This window comes from Heptranchias perlo, chromosome 2 (assembly GCF_035084215.1).
Source record: "Heptranchias perlo isolate sHepPer1 chromosome 2, sHepPer1.hap1, whole genome shotgun sequence".
NCBI lineage: Eukaryota > Metazoa > Chordata > Chondrichthyes > Hexanchiformes > Hexanchidae > Heptranchias > Heptranchias perlo.
This window is the reverse complement of record NC_090326.1, coordinates 132,499,243-132,520,947: the sequence shown is the minus strand read 5'-3', so window position 1 is coordinate 132,520,947 and position 21,705 is coordinate 132,499,243. Positions and strand designations below refer to the sequence as shown.

Sequence of the window (21,705 nt, the reverse complement as noted above, 5' to 3'; positions counted from 1 at the left end):
GAGGACATTGGAGAACCAATTGGGTTTTTCTAACAAAACAGCAGCTTTCCTGGTCCTAACCCTCAAATTACCACATCTATCAAATACAATTTCATAACTTGGTGGGGTTTGAACTCATGACCTTACAGGTTGCTAAGCTACAACCATAACCACTAGCCTACCATATCCATGGTAAAAAATATTTTCTTCAATGATAGTATTGTTTTGTTTCGGTAGCTGGCACTTTTAGCGGTTAGGATGGGGGGGCGGGGTCTTCAGGATGTGCAAAAGGTCAAGCCTTCAGAATTTAGGGAGAAACCTTTCAATTACTTCTTAACAAGCAAAATCATCTAAAAATGTACGGCCAGTGAGTTAACGTGTCTTAGAGTTGTTTACTACCAGGAGCAATTTTAGCAGTATCTGTAAAAGTTAGCAGCAGCTCTGCTACTACTTACAAAATGAACGCACATTAATACGTGTCTTATGTTTTGGATAAATCTAAGGCAGAGAAGAAATTTAACCCCCTATAATTTAGTTAAATCCATAGTGAACATCATAGATAACTGTTAGGAACTGTGTGTCTGTCTTTGCTTATTTGTACATAATGGATTATTTCACAATCTTTAATCAATTAGGTGTGGTGTGGTTTAACCACACAATGGGAAGAAAACATTTGGTATAATCTTTTATTAGCACACTACCAGCTTCTTACACATGGCCCCCAGACTCCAACTGATTACTAGATGCACCACCCCCTTGACAGTTGGGTAAATTAGGACAACAATCGGTCCTTGAAGCTCAGGCCAGTAGTGATCACACTAATTCCTTTACTAACTCTAGTATCAACAACAGTCAGAGTTATGAGCTGAAGTCTGAATCTGCAGCACAGCAGCTGATAAGAGAAAAGCTTCAAGCCATTGAAATTCCTGAATTCCAGTAAAAAGGAGCCATAATGATGTGAAGGAAGTTTATTCATCTACTCTGGTTTCACATGTTTCATCATGTTAATTTGCAAGTGCACTAACTTACTCTTTGCCAATTTCGCTGAGCTCCACAGCCAAAAGATTCCCTTACCATTTCTTATGTATTGCATGGTAGGAAAGCAGAGATTGACAATATCACATCTTATTCAGTTTAAGTAGAATAACCAGAAATAGAAAATGCTGAAAACACACACAAGATCCATCAGCATTTGAAAAAAGAAACAATAGGAGAACAAGGCCTTGGAGAGGGTGCAGAGGAGGTTTACTAGAATGATCATAGAATCATAGAAATTTACGGCACAGAAGGAGGCCATTCAGCCCATCATGTCTGTGCCAGCCGAAAAAGAGCTATCCAGTCTAATCCCACTTTCCAGCTCTTTGTCCGTAGCCTTATAGGTTCCGGCACTTCAAGTGCACATCCAAGTGCTTTTTAAATGCGATGAGAGTTTCTGCCTCTACTATCATTACAGGCAGTGAGTTCCAGACTCCTGCTCTCTGGGTGAAAAAAATTCTCCTCAACTCCCCTCTAAATTCTTCTACCAATTACTTTAAATCTATGTCCCCTGGTTATTGACCTCTCTGCTAAGGTCCTTCCTATCCACTCTTGGTTTCTTGTGCATCTCACCCTCTACCATGAAAATGCCCAATAAAGATATAGCATATATAATGCAAAAATCAATTATAGAAAGTGAGCAAATCCGTGCATGTACTGCTGCTTGCTTTTGTCCCCAAGTGTGAATGACATTCAAGCTGTTGTTACCCTTAAAATCGATTATATGCACTGTCAAGATAATACATTTAAGTTGAAAAAGCTGAGAGATATCAGTAATGAACGTGATAACCCATTCTTATGAAATTCCTCTGTCTGCTTTTTTAATGAAAAGAAAATACTTAGATTTATATAATGTCTTCCCTCAGGATGTCCCAAAACGCTTTACAGCCAATTAAGTACTTTTGATGTGTAGTCACTGTTCTAATATAGGAAATGCAGCAGCCAATTTGCACACAACAAGGTCCCACAAACAACAATGACCAAATAATCTCTTTTTAGTGATGTTGGTTGAGGAACAAATATTGGCCAGGACACTGGGGAGAACTCCCCTGCTCTTCTTCGAATAGTGCCATGGGATCTTTTACATCCACCTGAGAGGGTAGATAGGATTCAATGGTCTTACCCAAAAGACAGAATCTCTGACAGTGCAGCACTCCCTCAGTAGTGCACTAGAATGCTAGCCTAGATTATATGCTCGAGTCCTGGAGTGGTGCTTAAACCCACAACCTTCTGACTCAAAGGCAAGAGTGCTACCACTGAGCCAAGTCTGACAAATGGAAAGGTTAACCCATTTACAATAAACAGGTTAACGCCTTTGTTACAAACACCTCACATGCCCTAGTACATTTTAATTCTCTGAAAGAAGAGGTTAAAATTAAATATTGCTGCATCGTGTTAAAGCCCTACTAATGCATCTTATTCAAAAATGATTCATATCTGAGCTTAAAATTCCGATCTACGATTTGCCTTCACTGCTATTTCACAGATAATCAATAATAAGCAATATTGTTTTGGTCTCGCTCATTAAGCCTTTCCTTGCTTATGTGAAGTGGTTTAATGACTATTGAATGTTTTCGTTTAATGACTATTGAATGTTATACTAAATTCTTACTTAAGTTACTTAAAAAGTTAAAAGGATTTTGTGGGATTTTCTTCCAGTCTGGGATTTTCCCAGTGTGATCCGCGGTGTAAGATTGGGTGTTTAGGTTTTCGGCCTGCCTGCAATAGTCCACACTGACACCAGTGAATTTCTCAGGGCCAGGTCCATTTGATATTTCCTGTAGGCTTGCAGCAGTATTCCCGTCCGCACTTAGGAGCTTGGCACTAAGGTGGGGGCTAGCGATGACTGCTGCTGTGGGAATCTGACACCTACAGCAGCTTAACAGGGCAGGCAGTCTCGAAGAAATAAAAAATGATACAACTTCCAACGGCGACAAGAAAAAGTGCCGCTGTGGATCTATCCATTGATCCCTCCTGTATTGATAGGCAATCTGCTATGGGCATTTTAATGTTTAAATGTGTACTGCTTCTCCTAGCAATGCAGGACTCCCTGTTGTGTACAGGGTTAATTGGCATAAAGTATTGCCATGGCAGTAACGATGGATAATTCGATATATAACATCACACCATCATCACCACCTTAGTTATAATCCTCCCATCTGTATTTGGGCAGGCCCTTCCAGCGTCTGGCAGAGGTGAAGCTGGAAGATAGATTCAGCTATACAAATGGGCAAAAATCCAGTGGTACAGGTTACCACCCAATTTTCTGACCCCACCCAAGTAACAGCAGAAAATGGCCGCTAAACTGCAAGAAAATCCTGTCTTTTGTGTCCAATTACATTTGAAAGCCCAGTTATAATAAGATTCGTTCCACACTGCACCTGGACAAAAAAAAAACGTCAAAAACTTTAGCAGAGGAAGAATCAACTGCCTTTGTGAGGGTTTTACTTCCTATGGCTTTGTCATATCTAAAAAAAACATTTTCAAATAGCCAGAGTAAACCATTCACCAGCATGCAATGTATTTTTAAGAGTGGGTTCTGGATTCAGTGCTAAATATTTTGATATTTTAGTGTGGTGTGGGATAATGTAGAGGCTAAGGGGTGGAGGTGAAATTAGGAATGCAGTTTCTGAGTTCATAAATCCTTTGGAAGCACTTTGGAGCCACCATTGAGCAAATTCAGCAGTGGAATGTCCTCTCCATGATTTCATGTGTTGATGGTATGATTTCATGTGCTGAAGGTATGATTTCATGTGTTGATGGTATGATTTCATGTGTTGATGGTATGATTTCATGTGTTGATGGTATGATTTCAAGTGTTGATGGTATGATGTCATGATGGTATGATTTCATGTGTTGATGGTATGATTTCATGTGTTGATGGTATGATTTCAAGTGTTGATGGTATGATTTCATGATGGTATGATTTCATGTGTTGATGGTATGATTTCATGTGTTGATGGTATGATTTCATGTGTTGATGGTATGATTTCATGTGTTGATGGTATGATTTCATGTGCTGAAGGTATGATTTCATGCCTTTATGTTGTTGATGTGGAAGTTGGTTCAATGATTTTAAGGTGAGAGAATGGAGGATTCAAAAACTATGCAGTGAAGGTCCCAGGGGGTCCAGTGACAGAAGTGTGACAGGAGAAAGAGGTGACTAAATGAAGCACTGAGCTATGAGTGCATCCCTTGCCTCTCAGGCCGCAAGATGTTCCTTACGCCCTTCATCATGTCTTCCAGCGTCATTTTTACTCTCCTCATCCTCATCAGACGATGAGTCGGGCAGGCCTTCTTCTTCCTGCACCTCCGGTCACCTCTGTTGAGCGCTGTTATGGAGGACGCAGCATGTCACAATGATTCTTAAGACTCTGGCTGATGAACATTGCAGGGAACCACCTAACCTATCATGCCACCTGAACCTTAACTTGAGCATTCTTGTGCTGATGTGGTTGCTGTTGTATCCGTTTTGCTCTAGAGTGGTGGGGTTTCGAAGAGGCGTGTCATCAGCCACGGTACAAGTGGGTATTCCTTGTCTCCAAGCAGCCTTCGCCTAAGCTTGGTCCCAGGTTGGAATATAGGCCTTCTCCCTGGGTACCGGGCATATACTTGCATTAAAATCAAAGCCTAAAGCTGAGTATTATCTAGACACAACAGACCTATTCTGTACTGCAATTTTATATGGTTCTTGAACTCTAGATCTGAACACGGCCCAGGCACAAAATGGTTTGCGGAAACACAATGTAAAATATAGATTCACCATCTGTTGCAGTGGATGTGGTTTATCTGAAGGGAAGTCAAAAGCTGAGTGGAACAGTGGCAAATTTTATTTGCAACAGCCTTTTGTATCTTTTAGATCAGGAAGTAGAATCAGTATGGGTGGAGATAAGAAATAACAAGGGGCAGAAAACACTGGTGGGGGGGGGGAGTAGTTTATAGGCCCCCTAACAGTAGCTATATTGTTGGACAGAGTATTAATCAAGAAATAATAGGAGCTTGTAACAAAGGTAATGCAATAATCATGGGGGACTTTAATCTTCATATAGATTGGACAAATCAAATTGGCAAAGGTGGTTTGGAGGATGGGTTCATGGAATGCATTCGAGACATTCTGGAATCTAGGGAATTTTGGAAGATCATGGCCAATGCATTGGTTGTGATCTTCTAAAATTCCCTAGATTCTAGAATGGTCCCAGCAGATTGAAAGGTAGCAAACGTAACCCTGCTATTCAAGAAAGGAGGGAGAGAGAAAAAAGGGAACTACAGGCCTGTTAGCCTGACATCAGTCATCGGGAAAATGCTGGAATCCATTATTAAGGAAGTTGTAACAGGGCACTTAGAAAATCATAATATGATTAGGCAGAGTCAACATGGTTTTATGAAAGGGAAATCGTGTTTAATAAATTTATTAGAGTTCTTTGAGGATGTAACTACCAGGGTAGATTTTTTTTTATTCATTCATGGGATGTGGGCGTCACTGACGAGGCCAGCATTTATTGCCCATCTCTAATTGCCCTTGAGAAGGTGGTGGTGAGCCGCCTTCTTGAACTGCTGCAGTCCGTGTGGTGAAGGTTCTCCCACAGTGCTGCTAGGTAGGGAGTTCCAGGATTTTGATCCAGCGATGAAGAAGGAACAGCGATATATTTCCAAGACGGGATGGTGTGTGACTTGGAGGGGAACGTGCAGGTGGTGTTGTTCCCATGTGCCTGCTGCCCTTGTCCGTCTAGGTGGTAGAGGTCGCGGGTTTGGGAGGTGCTGTCGAAGAAGCCTTGGTGAGTTGCTGCAGTGCATCCTGTGGATGGTACACTCTGCAGCTACATTGCGCCGGTGGTGAAGGGAGTGAATGTTTAGGGTGATGAATGGGGAGCCAATCAAGTGGGCTGCTTTGTCCTGGATGGTGTTGAGCTTCTTGAGTGTTGCTGGAGCTGCACTCATCCATGCAAGCGGAGAGTATTCCATCACACTCCTGACTTGTGCCTTGTAGATGATGGAAAGGCTTTGGGGAGTCAGGAGGTGAGTCACTTGCCACAGAATACCCAGCCTCTGACCTGTTCTTGTAGTCACAGTATTTATATGGCTGGTCCAGTTAAGTTTCTGGTCAATGGTGACCCCCAGGATGTTGATGGTAGGGGATTCAGCGATGGTAATGCCTTTGAATGTCAAGGGGATGTGGTTAAATTCTCTCTTGTTGGAGATGGTCATTGCCTGGCACTTGTCCGGCGTGAATGTTACTTGCCACTTATCAGCCCAAGCCTGGATGTTGTCCAAGTCTTGCTGCATGCGGGCACAGACTGCTTCATTATTATCTATATCCCTTTGTAGATAAAGGGGAACCAGTGGATGTAGTATATTCGGATTTCCAAAGGACATTTGATAAGGTGCCGCATAAAGGATTGCTATGCAAGATAATGGCTCCTGAGGTTGGGGGTAATATTAGCATGGATAGAGGATTGGTTAACGGACAGAAAACAGAGAGTAGGGATAAACGGGTCATTTTCAGGTTGACAGGCTGTAACTAGTGGGGTGCCACAGGATCAGTGCTGGGGCCTCAGTTGTTTACAATCTATATTAATGACTTTGATGAAGGGACCGTGTGTAATGTATCCACATTTGCTGACGATACAAAGGTGGGTGGGAAAGTAAGCTGTGAGGAGGACAAAAAGAGTATGCAAAGGGATATGGACAGGTTAAGTGAGTGGGCAAGATGGTGGCAGATGGAGTATAATGTGGGGAAATGTGAGGTTATTCACTTTGAATAATAAATTCAAGAAGAATAGAAAAACAGAATATTTTTTAAATGGTGAGAAACTATTAAATGTTGGTGTTCAGAGAGATCTGGGTGTCCTCGTACAAGAAACACAGAAAGTTAGCGTGCAGGTACAGCAAGCAATTAGGAAGGTAAATAGCATGTTCACCTTTATTGCAAGGGGGTTGGAGTACAAGATTAAGGAAGCCTTGTTACAATTGTACAGGGCTTTGGTGAGACCACACCTGCAGTACTGTGTACAGTTTTGGTCTCCTTATCTAAGGAAGGATATACTTGGAGGCGGTGCAACGAAGATTCATTAGGTTGATTCCTGGGATAAGAAGGTTGTCCTAAGAGAAGAGATTAAGTAGAATCTTAAGTAACATCTTCCAGTTCTGACGAAAGGTCTTTGGCCTGAAATGTTAACTCTGTTTCTTTCTCCACAGATGCTGCCTGATTTGCTGAGCATTTTCTGTTTTTAGTTCAGATTTCCAGCATCTGCAGTATTTTGCTTTTGATTAAGTAGATTGGGCCTATACTCTCTGGAGTTTATAAGAATGAGTGGTGATCTCATTGAAACATATAAGATTCTGAGGGGGCTTGATAGGATAAATGCTGAGAGATTGTTTCCCCTGGCTGGCGAGTCTAGAACTAGGGGGCATAGTCTCAGGATAAGGGGTCGGCCATTTAAGACTGAGATGAGGGGGAATTTCTTCACTCAGAAGGTTGTGAATCTTTGGAATTCTCTAATTGTGGATGCTGAGTCGTTGAATATGATCAAGACTGAGATAGATAGATTTTTGGACTCTAGGGGAATCAAGGGATATGGGGATCAGGCGGGAAAGTGGAGTTGAGGCCATAGATCAGCCATGATCTTATTGAATGGCGGAGCAGGCTCGAGGGGCCGTATGGCCTACTCCTGCTCCTATTTCTTATCTAATATTCTGTGCTGGTCAATAAGCCATTTATCTAGTTTCCCTAAAACATTGGGCCCGATGTTAGCAGGGCTGCGGGTTCTCGGCGGGGGGGCTATCGTGAAATTAGTCAGTTTCCCGCGCGATTGTAGCATCCAATCCACTAATTGGATGCACTTACCTGCTCCTCCGGGTTCCCCATTGCTGATCTGCGCGTCGGGCGGGCTGCGCATGCGCAGTAAGATCTGTCAGCTGGAGGCGCTCTAATTAAAGGGGCAGTCCTCCACTGACAGATGCTGCAACAAATAGCAAAAATTACAGCATGGAGCAGCCCAGGGGGACGGCTGCTCCCAGTTTAATGATGCCTCACTCCAGGTATCAATACATGGGGTGAGGAGGAGGGGGAGGACAGAGATCTTCCTCCCGGCGTGCGGGAGGAAGTGGCCTGCCTCTGCCACCAGGAAGGCCTGGCTCAAGGTGGCAGAGGAGGTCACCAGCGCAACCAACATATTGCCCACCTGCATACAGTGCAGGAGGCGCTCCAATGACCTCAGTAGGTCAGCCAAAGTGAGTACACGTAGTCTTTCCCCTACACTCCATCTGCCACATCACTGCCCCCACCCCACATCTCCTTCAGCACTGCCAACACAACTCTGTCACATCACCCCTCATACCCACTCAAACCTCATCCTCATCTTACCTGCACCTACTCACCTCGCCAGTACTCATCCCGCCACTACCACTCAACCCAATCCTCATACAATCTCATGGCTCTCTCTCATACTCTCATATGTGATGCAGCCACAGGGCATGCATCACATATGTGCAGTAGGCAGCGTAAGGCAAACGTGTCGTGAGCATGAAGGGGATGCACAAGGGTGTCTGAGGGTTTGTCATGGGTGTTACTTATATTGAATTTCTGACCAACTCACATTACATATATTGGCACCACTACTGCCATGTCTTCGCGAATCCTGTCTGGTTTGTGCAATAATGCCCTCTCCTGAGGATCACTATGAGGACCCACAACTGATGCCACCCATTGTGTCCCTGCAGAGTGGGTGTAGGTGTATTTGCAGGGCTCTTCTGCGCAGACGACTGAGAGGCATCGGCGATGTCCCCGGTTGCACCCTGGAAGGATGCGGAGGAGAAGTTGTTGAGTGCAGTGGTGACTTTGACAGCGACAGGAAAGAAGATGGTGCTCGGGCCAGCCAAGAGCAGCTCGGCATGAAAGAGGCTGCAGATGTCCACGACTACATGTCGAGTGACTCTAAGCCTCCGTGTGCACTGCTGCTCAGAGAGGTCCAGGAAGCTGAGCCTCGGTCTGTGGACCCTGTGGCACGGGTAGTGCCCTCTGTGACACATCTCTCTCTGCGGTAGCCCTCCCTCCTGCTGTACAGGTGGATGTGTAACAGCACTCTGTTGTGGAGCTCCACGTGTCAGAGGTGGACGGCGTAGATGGCAAGGCTGGTGAGGCTGGTGATGCTGTTCGCCCTCCGAGGAGGTCATGACTGCAGCTACGGCGGCCCCCATCCACAAGATGTACATCTGAGGGGGTCCGCAAGGTAGGTACATGTCTCTGGACCCCGGGGTAAGTGTGCAGGTTGGTGACTTTGACTGTCAGGAGGAGGCCGGTGGAGGCCAAACTTTGTCCCAAGTGACAGAGTGGCCTCCTGCAATGGGTGAGGGTCTCCCCCCCGCACCTGTCAAATGGACCTGTGCAGCTGCCACAGGCTGACAGCTGCAACACGTCCATTTGATCTGGGAGTGTTTCCCCCAGTGTGGGAAACAGTCCCAGTTTGCTTTAAAATCCCACATAATCCCTTAATCAGGTCAGTTAATGACCTGAAATACCTAAATAAATAGCTTCAAGTGGAACCCCGCTGGCTTTAATTGCCTGCGGGATTCCCACCAGCGCGTCAGCGGGGAACCCGGAAGTGCGCGGGTTCGCGGCGGGCTCCGGTACCGCGCCGGGATTCTCCGATTTTCGGAGCCCCCCCGCCAGGAACGCACCCGATAGCGGGTGCTAAAATGACGCCCATTGTAATGAAAACAAAATTGTAATTTCTTCACATGTTTCCTTTAGACTGCAGGATCCTTATATTTTTCATTCTGGGATATTGAAAAATTATAAGCTTTCCTTCCCTGCATTCCTTTTGAGAAGATTCAACTCGAAATGTGGGCTCCAAATTCAGTCGATTTCCATCTTGGTTTGGTTCATGTGGGTCCTGCCATACCAAACTTTGCTCAGTTCAGAATTGAGACAAGAGCTGAGTCAGAGAGACTCAGATCTCTCAGTTACTTTTCTTTCTAAACTTGGCCTTTATTTTTGAAATATTGTATTGGAAAGATGCAGGACACCCTTGATTACGTGGACGCCTAGACATCTCCTCACAGACTCCACAAGAATAAGGAATTTTGGGGAAGTGTGTCTTCAAATCACAACTCCTCCCTTCCCCTTTCCCTCGTACCTTTGATCCCCTATTTTAACAAAACAAAAATGCTTTAATGTTCATTCGAACTATAACGTGAAACTCCTCATCTTTCATTTTTCACAGGGAATTAGGCTCCTCAAAGTGGTGGATAACAATGTTGGCAAATGTTTCTGCTCTGCTGTCAAGGACAGTGACAGGAATTCCCAAGTTAATTATGGGACAAGCCAAGTGCCTTGCACGGCTTCCTCTAATTTGCCTTGACTGGATCAAATTAAATCTCAAATGACTTAGGAAAAATTTAAATCACCACCTTACCATTGCCCACCGCAGTTCGACTATCAGAGATCATTAGGTATGATGAAAGAGCACATAGCAGAATGTTCAAGAGTATTTAGTGGTTGAAAGTCTCAGTATGAGAGCTGTGGCTTTATTGTAACTAATATTCAACCACAAGCAACTGCAGAACTGTCCTTTGCCAAAGTTTGATGGCGAGGTAATGAGTTATTAATAATGTTAGTAGGGGTTGTTCTCTCACTCAATCCAGATATTTAGCCACAAAGAACTTTGCCTTAAGGATGGCGAGGGATAATATTAACCGTATGTAGAAGGAACAACGTTCAGTGTAGTTACAAGGCACATCACATTCCCGAGGTTAAAGAAAATGGGCAATCAGCTCCAAGTGCACAGCTGGCAAAATCAAAATGAATTTTGAAGTTCAGGAATAGAAGGAAAAGTGGAAGACAGAGTGGTATTTTCAATGTGTTTAAATATAACTTGTGGTGATGTAAATCATTAAAGAAAACATGAATTGGGAGATAAGATATAGAAAATCAATGGGGCTTGAAAGCTGAATCCTGTTCAAAATGAGGGCCAATGATAAATGATTGTTATAGTTGTCCCCCATTTGAGTTTCTTACTGGCTCCTACAATGTACAGTGAGCTCCATGCTGATCCACAGACCATCGCTGATATCAATCAAATAAAGAGTCACTCTCAAAATATCGTATTTCGGTAAACTTCGATAAAAATAAAGTTAGCAATAAAGATAAAATTGTTTCAAAACTGGTTAGGAGGAAAGAATATTTATTTCATCCGGGGCTATCCATACCTGCTTTGAGGGATTGTCCAGTGACTATCTTCAGCTGCATAGAGCCAATGGGGTAATTTTCACTTTCATTGTCTTTTTTTTTATTCGTTCACGGGATGTGGGCGTCGCTGGCAAGGCCGGCATTTATTGCCCATCCCTAATTGCCCTTGAGAAGGTGGTGGTGAGCCGCCTTCTTGAACCGCTGCAGTCCGTGTGGTGACGGTTCTCCCACAGTGCTGTTAGGAAGGGAGTTCCAGGATTTTGACCCAGCGACAATGAAGGAACGGCGATATATTTCCAAGTCAGGATGGTGTGTGACTTGGAGGGGAACGTGCAGGTGGTGTTGTTCCCATGCGCCTGCTGCCCTTGTCCTTCTAGGTGGTAGAGGTCGCGGGTTTGGGAGGTGCTGTCGAAGAAGCCTTGGCGAGTTGCTGCAGTGCATCCTGTGGATGGTGCACACTGCAGCCACAGTGCACCGGTGGTGAAGGGAGTGAATGTTTAGGGTGGTGGATGGGGTGCCAATCAAGTGGGCTGCTTTATCTTGGATGGTGTCGAGCTTCTTGAGTATTGTTGGAGCTGCACTCATCCAGGCAAGTGGAGAGTATTCCATCACACTCCTGACTTGTGCCTTGTAGATGGTGGAAAGGCTTTGGGGAGTCAGGAGGTGAGTCACTCGCCGCAAAATACCCAGCCTCTGACCTGCTCTCGTAGCCACAGTATTTATATGGCTGGTCCAGTTAAGTTTCTGGTCAATGGTGACCCCCAGGATGTTGATGGTGGGGGATTCGGCGATGGTAATGCCGTTGAATGTCAAGGGGAGGTGGTTAGACTCTCTCTTGTTCGAGATGGTCATTGCCTGGCACTTATCTGGCGCGAATGTTACTTGCCACTTATCAGCCCAAGCCTGGATGTTGTCCAGGTCTTGCTGCATGCGGGCTCGGACTGCTTCATTATCTGAGGGGTTGCGAATGGAACTGAACACTGTGCAGTCATCAGCGAACATCCCCATTTCTGACCTTATGATGGAGGGAAGGTCATTGATGAAGCAGCTGAAGATGGTTGGGCCTAGGACACTGCCCTGAGGAACTCCTGCAGCAATGCCCTGGGGCTGAGATGCTTGGCCTCCAACAACCACTACCATCTTCCTTAGTGCTAGGTATGACTCCAGCCACTGGAGAGTTTTCCCCCTGATTCCCATTGACTTCAATTTTACTAGGGCTCCTTGGTGCCACACTCGGTCAAATGCTGCCTTGATATCAAGGGCAGTCACTCTCACCTCACCTCTGGAATTCAGCTCTTTTGTCTATGTTTGGACCAAGGCTGTAATGAGGTCTGGAGCCGAGTGGTCCTGGCGGAACCCAAACTGAGCATCGGTGAGCAGGTTATTGGTGAGTAAGTGCCGCTTGATAGCACTGTCGACGACACCTTCCATCACTTTGCTGAAGATTGAGAGTAGACTGATGGGGCAGTAATTGGCCGGATTGGATTTGTCCTGCTTTTTGTGGACAGGACATACCTGGGCAATTTTCCACATTGTCGGGTAGATGCCAGTGTTGTAGCTGTACTGGAACAGCTTGGCTAGAGGCGCAGCTAGTTCTGGAGCACAAGTCTTCAGCACTACAGCTGGCATGTTGTCGGGGCCCATAGCCTTTGCTGTATCCAGTGCACTCAGCCATTTCTTGATATCACGTGGAGTGAATCGAATTGGCTGAAGACTGGCTTCTGTGATGGTGGGGATATCAGGAGGAGGCCGAGATGGATCATCCACTCGACACTTCTGGCTGAAGATGGTTGCAAATGCTTCAGCCTTGTCTTTTGCACTCACGTGCTGGACTCCGCCATCATTGAGGATGGGGATGTTTGCAGAGCCTCCTCCTCCCGTTAGTTGTTTAATTGTCCACCACCATTCACGACTGGATGTGGCAGGACTGCAGAGCTTTGATCTGATCCGTTGGTTGTGGAATCGCTTAGCTCTGTCTATAGCATGTTGCTTCCGCTGTTTAGCATGCATGTAGTCCTGAGTTGTAGCTTCACCAGGTTGGCACCTCATTTTTAGGTACGCCTGGTGCTGCTCCTGGCATGCTCTTCTACACTCCTCATTGAACCAGGGTTGATCCCCTGGCTTGTTGGAAATGGTAGAGTGAGGAATATGCCGGGCCATGAGGTTACAGATTGTGCTGGAATACGATTCTGCTGCTGCTGATGGCCCACAGCGCCTCATGGATGCCCAGTTTTGAGCTGCTAGATCTGTTCTGAATCTATCCCATTTAGCACGGTGGTAGTGCCACACAACACGTTGGATGGTGTCCTCAGTGCGAAGACGGGATTTCATCTCCTGTTGGTGAACCTGCCCGATTTGCACCTCGTTTTTTTTTTATTCGTTCATGGGAAGTGGGCTTCGCTGGCGAGGCCAGCATTTATTGCCCATCCCTAATTGCCCTTGAGAAGGTGGTGGTGAGCTGCCTTCTTGAACCGCTGCAGTCCGTGTGGTGACGGTTCTCCCACAGTGCTGTTAGGAAGGGAGTTCCAAGATTTTGACCCAGCGACGATGAAGGAACGGCGATATATTTCCAAGTCGGGATGGTGTGTGACTTGGAGGGGAACGTGCAGGTGATGTTGTTCTCATGTGCCTGTTGCTCTTGTCCTTCTAGGTGGTAGAGGTCGCGGGTTTGGGAGGTGCTGTCGAAGAAGCCTTGGTGAGTTGCTGCAGTGCATCCTGTGGATAGTACACACTGCAGCCACTGTGCACCGGTGGTGAAGGGAGTGAATGTTTAGGGTGGTGGATAGGGTGCCAATCAAGCGGGCTGCTTTGTTCTGGATGGTGTCGAGCTTCTTGAGTGTTGTTGGAGCTGCACTCATCTAAGCAAGTGGAGAGTATTCCATCACACTCCTGACTTGTGCCTTTGTAGATGGTGGAAAGGCTTTGGGGAGTCAGGAGGTGAGTCACTCGCCGCAGAATACCCAGCCTCTGACCTGCTCTTGTAGCCACAGTATTTATATGGCTGGTCCAGTTAAGTTTCTGGTCAATGGTGACCCCCAGGATGTTGATGGTGGGGGATTCGGTGATGGTAATGCCGTTGAATGTCAAGGGGAGGTGGTTAGACTCTCTCTTGTTCGAGATGGTCATTGCCTGGCACTTGTTTGGCGCGAATGTTACTTGCCACTTATCAGCCCAAGCCTGGATGTTGTCCAGGTCTTGCTGCATGCGGGCTCGGACAGCTTCATTATTTGAGGGGTTGCGAATGGAACTGAACACTGTGCAATCATCAGCGAACATCCCCATTCCTGACCTAATGATGGATGGAAGGTCATTGATGAAGCAGCTGAAGATGGTTGGGCCTAGGACACTGCCCTGAGGAACTCCTGCTGCAATGCCCAGGGGCTGAGATGATTGGCCTCCAACAACCACTACCATCTTCCTTTGTGCTCGGTATGACTCCAGCCACTGGAGAGTTTTCCCCCTGATTCCCATTGACTTCAATTTTACTTGTGCTCCTTGGTGCCACACTCGGTCAAATGCTGCCTTGATGTCAAGGGCAGTCACTCTCACCTCACCTCTGGAATTCAGCTCTTTTGTTCACTTTTGGACTAAGGCTGTAATGAGGTCTGGAGCCGAGTGGTCCTGGCGGAACCCAAACTGAGCATCGGTGAGCAGGTTATTGGTGAGTAAGTGCCACTTGATAGCACTGTCGACGACACCTTCCATCACTTTGCTGATGTTTGAGAGTAGACTGAAGGGGCTATAATTGGCCGGATTGGATTTGTCCTGCTTTTTGTGGACAGGACATACCTGGGCAATTTTCCACATTGTCGGGTAGATGCCAGTGTTGTCGCTGTACTGGAACAGCTTGGCTGGAGGCGCAGCTAGTTCTGGAGCACAAGTCTTCAGCACTACAGCTGGCATGTTGTCGGGGCCCATAGCCTTTGCTGTATCCAGTGCACTCAGCCATTTCTTGATATCACGTGGAGTGAATCGAATTGGCTGAAGACTGGCTTCTGTGATGGTGGGGATATCAGGAGGAGGCTGAGATGGATCATCCACTCGACACTTCTGGCTGAAGATGTTTGCAAATGCTTCAGCCTTGTCTTTTGCACTCACGTGCTGGGCTCTGCAATCATTGAGGATGGGGATATTTGCAGAGCCTCCTCCTCCCGTTAGTTGTTTAATTGTCCACCACCATTCAATTAAACAACTAATGGGAGGAGAAGGCTGCAATCAATTGGGCGGGTTCTACAACAGGTGGGTGATCCGCTCTGCCAGATTGCTGCCCAGGCAGTGAAGGTGAAAATTTACCCCAGCATTTCTGCAAATGTATACCTGCCATAATGAAGCAGTTCAGTTGAGGATTGTAAATATATCTAATATCCTGGATTGAATTGACTCAGTTTTTTACATAATGTAACCATATTCTTGCCAACTGTTCAACAAAATGTGAAGGGGAAATCATTGCAAGGTTTGCCTTTTCCGCTGCAGCTTAATGGCAACAATTAGGATAATTCTAAATCAGGCTGGATTAAAGACAGCACACGGTGATTACATGACATGTGCCATGTCACTCTCTGTTTGTTTGGGAGCAGGAATCAAAGACATACCACCCTAAATACAATTTTTAAAAAAGTCTTTCTAAATTAAACACCACTTATTTTGAAATCAAGGCTTTCAGAGAAACAGACAAATGACAAAAAACAGAAAAATGTCTTATATTTTATGATTTTGAACCAAGTAGTGGGGGGGATCCGTCATTCTGTATAAATCTAATTATAATTTACTGCTTTGGTTTACAGCACTGGTGGTAAAATTCATGAACTAGCAGACTATGGATTACTCCATAGACTAAATATGTATATATATTTAATTTAAGTAATTAAGTAATTGTATGTAATAGGAACATAGGAACAGGAGTAGGCCATTTAACCCCTTGAGCCTATTCCGTCATTCAATGAGATCATGGCTGATCTGTGACCTAACTCCATATATATTTAATGCTTGTAATTTTAAGCAAAGCAAAACAGGAATTTCCCCCTTAATTAGATTTATGCAGAATGACAGATCCTCATCAACAATGTCCCCCACAAAATCATAAGTTGTGGTAATATATTGAGGGATTGAGATGAGGTTGTTGTGGTTTACCGATGAACTGTGATGGGAGAGGGAGAAGAACACTAACCAGAATTGGAAGTGGTGGGGGGGCAAGGGGGAGAAGAATATTTTTGTCACTGTGACAACCATACAAACAATTTTAAAATGAATTAACAATCAGGCATAGCAACAGCATGCACCAACACAAAAGCCCAACATTTTTCCACAAGAAACGAGGGAAAATCGTCAGTTTTTGCTGCAGCCTTCCTACTATGCAAGCAACAGAATGTTAGGTATATCTGCAGCTTAAGTTATGACAAGCCCATGCCCTATTACACTTTGAGTGTAACTACATGTTGTAGGCTTGTATTCAGTGCTGTTTTCGATTTGTCAGCTATTTTGAGGCTATGTTGGCTTTCCCGAAGCTGTTGTTCAGCTTTTGCCAGTTCTCTATATCGGCATTTATGTAATTCTATGTAGATGAGGATCAAAAGCATGTCACTTTTTGAACAAAACACCATCACAGCTAGATAGAGTATCCAATTAACACCTTAAGCTTATGTCACTGTTAAGGCATATTCCTATAAGGTTTGAGTACCAGGCGAATGATGCTCAAATGGAGACGTGTGAACTCAGTGTGCCAGTGTCACCTATTTATTCTTCTTCCTTCTTCTGGCCCACATGAAGGCCTATTGGAAGCTGTGGAGCGGCAATTCATTGGTAAAATGGAGGGAATTTAGCTTGACGCAGTGAGTTTTAAGTGGAGACCAGTGCAATTGGTGACGCCCCCAAAAATGCCCCCAATGAGAAGTTTATTTTTAGCAATTATTTTAATGCAGTTTGCTCACACAGATCAGTTACCTCTTGGGGTGTTTTAAGGTTGGATGAATGACCAGAATCTCATGAGGCCTCACATTTGCAAAGTTTTTCATACATAAAACCATAGTGCTACATTTTTTGGATGTGTACAGGCCATTGTGAAACCAGATATAGTCACACTCTGAAAAACACCACCACTGCCAAACAAAAGATGGAGAGACCCTCGTGTTCTGTGCATTTTCACTTCAGTTTGGATTTGAAAGCCTGTGACACACCAAGCCTTTGCAAAGTTCCAGTTTAACACAAACATTCCTTGACAATTCCATTCATTCAGAAACACTGGAAAGGTTTCACCAGAGTTTTGTCTGGTCTGTGTTTTTTCAAATGCCATTGCTAGTTTGGTGACATTGATCAGAAATTCATTTTGCAAAGTGATTCTATAACTTAGCAGAGGACATAACTGGGGATAGTTCTTAATATTTACTATAAATTATATATTTACTGTAAATATACCTCCAAACAGACCAGGATGGAAACCTATAAATTTAACCATGGTTGATTTGAAGGTAACAATATTTTTTCTCCTTTTTCCAATTTCATCTCCTCAGGGTGCTGATTAATGTAGCTATCCCAAGTATGCATTATTCATGCTGGATCCTTGCTCATGACCTATTCAACCAAGTGAGTATCACAACTGAGCCTGATCCTACTTTCATCCAATTTTCAGCCAGAGCCACCAACAATCAAGGTCCTGATCTATCCCCTCTCTAGCCCAATGGTGCTGGGGCCAATTCTAGAGTCCCTATCAGCAGGTTCAGGAGAGGGAAGGATTTAAGACAATACTTAAGCAAATATGCTGGAGGGGGTTTAGAAATATAAGAGACTTGATCCAACTAGTCAGCCAAACAAGCTTCCTACAACTAGCAACCCACCTGTGGCCAATTCATGGTGCTCTGAGACTTTAACACAAAAAACAGCTTTGCAACAAAGACAGTGCAGTTGCTCCATTAAAACAGCTTCTACACCTGATAACAACCTGAGCCTAGAAACTACCGTTGCCAATATTACCATACGAGCACTTGGCACCTTTGTATGACATTCCTCTGTCTGCTACTTAATGTCGGCACTAGCCTGTTTATCTTAAATGGGGTTGATGCCTCTCTTAGCGAAAATGTTAAATGTTCACATGGTAATATTGCAAGTTCAAGCCTCTGATATGCATGCATTGACATGGTAACACTGAAAACATTGCCCATCTGAGAGAACGGGGTCCGTGATCTCGGTGTCCATTTTCCAGATATTTCCAAATAACCATGAAGTTATTTTGCCAGCAAAGGACAAACACAAAGGGGTCAATTTTAACCCTACTCCCACCCTGCCTCCCGGCGGAACCAGGGCAGGTGGGTAGTTATCAATGAGCAGGTCATTTATCTGCTCAGAACTCGACCTTTTCCTGACCTTTCCAATTTTAAACTGCAGGATTCTGCGGGCGGATGAGGAGTCGGCCTAAAGCAGGCGGAAGCCTCATATATTTATGCTAATTGGGGTCCTATGGGGTCAAGAAGACCCCGATTGCATTTTAACTGGGATCTGAGCGGGGAAACTGCTGCCCTCAGCTTTCCCGCCACGCTCAAGCAGGTTGACAGCTGGCACGAAGGACGATGAGACCCTCCAAGGTACATATACAACTTTCCTTTGCGGGGCCAAGAGAAGAAACAGGAGTACTCCTCCGGGAACCACAAGGAAAGTTCTGGCCTCCCCCTTGCGGACTCTCTGCGAGATCCTGCCGGAACCCCTTCCCTACCACTTACCTGCAAGCTGGCGGGTGGCGAACCCAATCTTTTCCTGTCAGTAGTTGATCAGCGCCCTCTTCCCACCATTCTGGGCGGGGAGTTGACCGGTGGCGCTCACATGAGATCTGGCAGTTAGAATACCCCGGCCTGAAACTCAGGCCAGAGAGTGCGATTTGCACTCGCCGCCCTCCACCCTCCCCCCCTCACCAAAACCCGCTCCAGGTTAAAATTTTCAAAAATAAGGCCCATCAGAAAATTGCTGATTATCAATACTATCCTCTTTCTCTCTGCCCCCATTCCAATTCAGCCATTCCTGATTGCCTTGCATTGGTCGATAGATGTTTTGCAAGTTATTTGCCCACATATTTGATGTCCTAACTTGTGTCCACATTTCCCATACAATTTCCTGTAATGTGTTACCCAAAAAAATGGATCTAGGTACTTGTCGACATTGCATTAAACATAGAAACTTAGAAAATAGGAGCAAGAGTAGGCCATTCGGCCCTTCGAGCTTGCTCCGCCATTCAATATGATCATGGCTGATCCTCTATCTCAATACCATATTCCTGCTCTCTCCCCATACCCCTTGATGCCTTTTGTGTCTAGAAATCTATCTAGCTCCTTCTTGAATATATTCAGTAACTTGGCCTCCACAGCCTTCTGTGGTAGAGAATTCCACAGGTTCACCACCCTGAGTGAAGAATTTTTTTTAGCCTTTTTAATGAGATTCTGTAGACAGTGGTAGCATATCATCCTAAAAAGGGAAGGGTAGACCGACATAGAAAAGGAAAACAATTTAATAACAAAAGCTTTGCTTCAAAGCCTCGCCCGGCAAGATAATCATTCTACTTAGGCAGGACTCCTCATGTGCTCCATGCTGAGCCCCAGGGATTGCTACCAAATTACACTGATCCTCAGTGAGTAGGTGCCATGCAACAAAGCTGTATAGTGGCTTCACAAAATGTAATCTTTGCATTATCTCTGAGCAAAAAAATTAAATTTAAACAGAAGTTCAGGTGAGTGTATATGCCAACATGCGTATTCACAGAGTATGCACAGAAATTATGCGAAAATGGACTTGCAGAAACAAAAAAGTTCCAGTCCATCCAATCACAAGAAATAAGCAAGCCCCGAACTTATGGTTGAAAGTAAAATGATCGTTTTGAAAAATATCAAAGTCCAATTTTATTTCTGCTCTTACCAATAATTTGCATTGTCTTATCATTAAGAACAAAGCAGCAGCACATCATATAAAAATTGTTAACTGAACACCTAAATCATTGATCATATGGTCTCCAACGTGGTCAGGTTGATCTTTTAATGTTTTATCTGGTTACTTAATGATAATTGGAGAATTTCTACTACATCAACACTTTTTTTTTGGAACTCTTTCACCAATATTACAGTTATTAGGAAATTCATAGCAACCTAGAGAAAACCAATGCAGGATGCAAGAGGTGTTCAATACATCATCATCACCTCCTTATATTGTTGGCTGCAAGACGAGTTAAATTACTGACAATTTGCATAAAACACATTTTTGAAGATAACATTAAACCAAATAAGTTATCTGAGATGATATTGTGTCACTTATTTTTCAGCTATGAATTTTCATTACTTGAGTTATTGCATTAAAAATATAATAAAGCTCTCAATAAGCAATTCCAGCACTGGAATCTGAATTAAATCTGAAGTAAGCACTTCTTTCTAGCTCCATGTGCTAGCATGGGCATCCAACATGATTTTCTTAAAAAAAATTGTAAGTATTATTTAAAATTGACCACAACTCACCTTCGAATGTTTTCTGAGCTTCAAAACAATTTCAAATTTGTTTTAGTGAGCATGAATTTTATTGTATTCAACATCAAGTGGCTTGAGTCTGAGGGTTGACAACCTAACCGCCTGTCACTTTACACTGGGGATTGGGTGTTTCCTGTGTTACCGGAAGTCTGCTGAATATTGAGAGTAAACCATTATTTAAATTGGTAGGCTGGAGGCCTTACTCAAGCCTCTAAATGCCACCTACTGGATGAGGTATAGTATTAACTGCAACTGTTTCCCTTTTTCTTACTTCTAGCTTTTAATTAAGTCAACTTCATTTCTTGAACAGATTTACTTTCTTTCCTTTTTTGTTAATTAATTTTATATTCTTCTTTAGGTCTCTCCTTGGCTATTTTCCCACCTGAAAGTTCAGGCTAGTAAGTGGACCTTAATGACTCCCTGTCTGACTTTTTCTCCCTCCCTTTCTATGGGAAATATATTTGCCCTCCACTCTGCTTCTCCCAGTGGCACAGTTGAGATATTTGCAGTTTGGCAACCTGTCTTCAAAAGCCATCAGTGTTCAGAGAAGAATGATAAGGGTGATTCCAAGAGTAAGGGCTCTAAGCTATGAAGAGAAACTCACAAAATTGAACTTGTTTTCGATGGCGAAAATAAGATTGAAGAAGATTTTTGGACACTAAGGAAATCAAGGGATATGAGGATCGGGCGGGAAAGTGGAGTTGAGGTAGAAGATCAGCCATGGTCTTATTGAATGGCGGAGCAGGGTTGAGGGGCCGTATGGCCTACTCCTGCTCCTATTTCTTATGCTGTTATGATCCCGTTGAGAGGTATGTTAACAAGCAATTTAACTTGGCTTGTGAGCACAGGTCTAGAAGGACACAAAATTAATTACGTCTATTACAGATTAGGACTAGTAATACGGTCCTGGTACAGTGGTGGCGTGTGTGGCCTATCTCTTTGGATGCTGTATGTATCTGCAATGCTCTTGGCTGAGCTCATGCTATAATGTGAGGTCAGCTCATTTTCATAGTA

At 44.4% G+C, this 21,705-nt stretch overlaps 1 protein-coding gene across 2 annotated transcripts in view; it reads right to left on the bottom strand.

The window, feature by feature from the left end:
- The window catches only part of apbb1ip (amyloid beta (A4) precursor protein-binding, family B, member 1 interacting protein), a 147,551-nt gene extending 126,757 nt beyond the window's left edge, over window positions 1-20,794 (bottom strand). For both annotated transcript variants that reach the window (XM_068007139.1, XM_068007141.1), the window contains exon 1: window positions 20,683-20,794. The gene's annotated coding sequence lies outside the window, so the exon portion shown is untranslated. The remainder of the gene's footprint in view (window positions 1-20,682) is intronic.
- Between the last annotated feature and the right edge of the window lie 911 nt (window positions 20,795-21,705).